We start from the raw sequence: 4,743 nt of genomic DNA, 5'->3' as shown, positions 1-4,743 counted from the left end.
ACAGTTCCATATGTTTTTGTGTGAATACAAGCTTTCATAACTCTTTGAGTAAATACCCAGGAGTATACTATGGACTGAATGTTTGTCATTCCCCCTCATCCAGCCATCATTATAATTTATGTGTTGAAGTCCTAGCCCTCAATGTGATTTGATAGTACTTTTAGGAGTACTATCAGAAAAAAAAATTCAGCAGTTTCTTACAAAATTTAGCATACTTGTACCATATAACATAGCAGTACCATTCTGTTTTAGTCTTATAGGGTTTCAAAAACAAAGACACTGTAGGGCCCCAACATGGTTTCTCCTTATACATGGTTTCAGTTACTCAAGCTCAACCACAGTCCAAAAATATTAAAGGGGAAATTCCAGAAATAAGCAAGTCATAAGTTTCATGACACTGTATGTCATCTTGAATAGAATGATGTCTCATACTGTCCTGCCTGTCAGGACATCCATACAGTATATACTACTAGTAGTAGTCGGTCAGTAGTTGTTTTGGTTACATCCATTACTACAGTACTGCAGAGCTCAATGGGGCTCAGTATTAAGCACAGTTTCAGGCATTCATGAGAGAATCTTGGGAAAATATCCCCCATGAACCAGAGGGGACTCATATGTCATAGATTGTGACTTAGTGAGATCTCGCTTTAAATAAAATATAAAAAGGGCTGGGGATGTGGCTCAGTGGTTAAGTGCCCCTGGGTTTAATCCCTGATTTTTTAAAAAAAGGAGCAATGATGAACTTAATGTTGGCAGTAAGTGCAGTGGCAAATCACTCCTCAGGGGACAGAGTTTGAACAATGAAAGAAAAACAATTTTATACCTATCAGGCCTGTAGATTTCTGTAGTTGGAGATTTCTTGAAATATTGGGTGTAAATACCAAATTGTAAACATATGTGCATTTTACTCATATTAAACCTTAAATTTTTGAGGTTAAAAAAAATAGGCCATGAGCCTTGAGTAGAGGTCTGAACATTAATAACTGAGTTTAAGAGCCTTGGTTCTTGGGGTCTGATTATCATTGATGTAGTCCATTTTCTCTTGCTATATCAAAATAGCTGAGTCCAAATAATTTATAAAGAAAGAATAGGAGTTTGTTTGGCTCACAGTGTTAGAGGGTAGGAAGTCCAGGCATGTGGCACAGGCATCTGCTCTGTCTCTGGTGAGGGACTTCTTGCTGCATCACCATGAAGGGAAATGTGGTGGCAACAGAGAAAACGTGCATTTCAGGAATCTGTTCCTCATCTTATAAATCCACTAATGCCATAATGGGGAAACCATATTCAGGACCTCACCTAATCCTACTTACTTCCTTAGGATCCCACCTCCAAATACGGTTAACATATGAATTTGGAGGTTGAGTTTCCAATACATGAACATTAGGGGACACATTCAAAATATGGCATTTGCTGGGTGCATTGGTACACACCTATCATCCAAGTTCTTGGGAGGTCGAAACAGGAAGATTGCAAGTTCAAGGTCAGCCACAGCAATTTAGCAAGACCCAGTCTCAAAATAAAAAATTCAAAGGGCTGGGGATGTGGCTCAGTGGTAAAGTGCCCATGGTTTCAATCCTCAGAAACCAAAAGTGAAAAAAGAAAAATAGCATCCATTCATTCATTTATCCAGTGAGCCTGCCAAGAAGTTCCAGGCCAGGTTGGGCAATTTAGCAAGACTGCCTCAAAATGAAATAGTTTTAAAAAGTGCTGGGGGTATAGCTCAGTGGTAGAGTGCTTGCTTAGAAGGCAAGAGGCCTTGGGTTCAATCCCCAGTAGCATAAAAAAAATTTTTTTCAATTCAATCAATGTATGTTAGTAAGTGTCTGGTGCATTTTGAGTACTTTGCCATACAATATCTTAGTAAATGAGAAAAGCACAGTTCTTGCTCCCATAGAGCTTGTTATTCAATGAGGAAACAGACCTAGAACAAGAATAGGTAAGTATGAATATATTATAAAAGAGAAATCTGGAGAGCATCACAGAAGACCTGAACTGTACATGCATGCTGACAGAGAAAGAGAGCACAGGGGTGGGCTGGAGGTGACTGGGTGTTTGGGGGTAGACTAAGGCTTCTCTTTCTTCTCCTTATTTTCCCTGAGGATAAATCTGAAAGTCTTAGGTAAAGCAAGGGGGGAAAAATTCATTTTAGGTTGAGAAAAAAGCTATGCAAGCCCCTCAATCAGAAAAAGAACAGGTGTTCCAAGGAGTTGAAGAAATGTGAATGTGATATAAGTGCAAAAAAAGAGAGGTGGGGGGAATGACACAATGTATGGATAGAGGTGAAGTCAGAGGCCTGGTGAAGATGTTGGACTTGGTTCTAAAGGTGGTCAGAAGCCACTTATGGTTTTAAGTTAAGGACGCTAGTCACATTCCTCGCTCCCCAGCACTGAGAACAGTGTGTGGCACTGTTAGGTGTTTGGCAGACCAAAACCTAGTCTCTCTTCTGGGCCATGGCTGAATGCTGTGAGACCCAGTGCTCCTGAGGCAAAATCTACCATGCCAGTACGACTGGTTTCCTCAACCTTTTTTCTGTCCAGGTTACCTCAGCCAGAATGAAGTCTCTTTTCCTCACTGTCACCCATCCTTTCACCATTCCCTTGGGGACACCCAGCTCATTTCCCCATATACAACAGGCTTCAAGTATAACTGTTATACTTTCTTGATAGATTGAAATTTTTATCATAAAACATTTATTTCTAGCAACTTTTTGGCTTAATGTATATTTATCTAATATTAGAATAGCCACTCCAGTTTTTAAACATGGTTTGTATGATATACAAAACAGAATAAAAAAAACATTCAGCACATTTTGTTGCCAAGCTCTCACCTCTACTTGTTCCTCCTTATCAGGAAATGGTGGCATTTTTCTTCCAGTTTAAGACCCAAAATTTGAGTCATCTTTGATTCCTTTCTTTTATATCCTACATTCATTCCAACTGTAATTTGTCATCTCAGTCTTCAAACTATTCAAAATATGGCCAGCTTTCACCTTCCTTTCTTATCAATTATCCAATTCCCACCTATCTGGTCTCCCTGCATCTAGTTTCTTGTCAACATACAAGTTGTGGTTAATTTTATGTGTCAACTTGGCTGAGCCATAGATCCCAGATATTTAATCAAACATTAATGTTTCTGTGAGAGTGTTTTAGATTAGGTTTACAAAACCAGAGGAATCTGAGTGAAGAAGATTGCTCTCCAAAATGTGAGTAGGCTTATCCAATCATCTTAAGGCCTGAGTAGAACAAAAGGCTGAGCTGGAGAGGATGTGACAAGATCTTGATTTTTGTTTGGTTGTTTGCACTAGCTATTGTATTAACACAGGAGGAATAACTGTTATGTTCAGTGCTGATGGAAATGTCTCAGAAAAGCCAGGTACAGTGGCACATGCCTATAATTCCAGTGACTCAGGAGGCTGAGGCAGGAGGATCTCACCTTTTGGTATGTTATGTTTTCATTCATCTCATTTTCTAATTTCTCTTGAGATTCTTCTTTGAACCATTATTTAGGAGTATGTTTTTAAATTTCCACATATTCATGAATTTCAAAGCTTAGAACAGGAAGCAGGAATACTTGGAAAACTTTTCCAAATCTGATGCTTGCTTTATAGCCTACCATAATGGCCTATCCTAGAGAATGTGCAATGTGTGCTTTATAAGAATCTTATTTCGCAGTGTTGTGTTCAATAGATAGATCATATAGGTGTAAGTGATTTATAGTGTTGTTCAAATATTGTTTTCTTTGCCTTGTTGCTCTATGCTTTGTGGAAAGTAGGATACTAAAGCCTGCAACTCTTCCTGTTTCATTGTAGATTTCTTTCAATTGAGTTGATTTTTGCCTCAGGTATTTTGCATTTCTGTTGTTAGGTGTCTACATGCTTATAGTTGTTATATGTTCCTTCATGATAGATTGACCCTTTTATTATAAAATGTTTATTTTAGTAACTTTTTTTTTGTACCAGATATTGAACCCAGTGGCACTTAACCACTGAGCAATATCCCCAGCCCTTTTTCATATTTTATTTAGAAACAAAGTCTCACTGAGTTGCTTAGTGCATCAATAAGTTGCTGTGACTGGCTTTGAACTCTCCAACTTCTTGCCTCAGTCTCCTGAACCACTGGGATTACCGTCGTGTGCCACCACCATGTGGCAACTATTTGATTTAAAGTACATTTGATATTTAGTATAGCCACTCCAGACTCCAGTATTTATTTATTTATATTTTTGGTACTGGGGACTGAACCCAGAGGTGCTCAACCAATGAGCTACATCCCCAGCCCTTTCTTTCTTTAGATTATGATAAATAGCAGCATGTAAATCAGTGGAGATATTGTATAGTAAATAATGGTAGGGCACTATTTGAAAAAATTTAAAATTATAATTTCTATTTTACAGTAGATGTTGCCAAAATAAATTTCAATCAACAAAGACATTAAATACTTTTAAAGAATAAAATATGTATATAACTTGAGGGTGAAAAGATTTTCCTATGGACAAAATATAAAGAATACAAACCAGGGCTGGGTGCTGTGGCACATGCCTGTAATCCCAGTGATTTAGCAGGCTGAGGCAGGAGGACTGAAAGTTTGAGGTCAGCCTCAGCAACTTTGTGAGATCCTGTCTCAAAATAAAAAATAGAAAGGGCTGGGGATATAGCTTAGTGGTAAAGTGCCCCTGGATTCAATCTCCAGTACCAAAAAACAATAAAACAAAACAAACCAGAAAAGATTGTAGATATATCCACAT

Source organism: Marmota flaviventris, chromosome 18, assembly GCF_047511675.1.
Source record: "Marmota flaviventris isolate mMarFla1 chromosome 18, mMarFla1.hap1, whole genome shotgun sequence".
Lineage (NCBI taxonomy): Eukaryota > Metazoa > Chordata > Mammalia > Rodentia > Sciuridae > Marmota > Marmota flaviventris.
The sequence above is the reverse complement of the archived record's forward strand: the minus strand, read 5'-3'. Positions refer to the sequence as shown.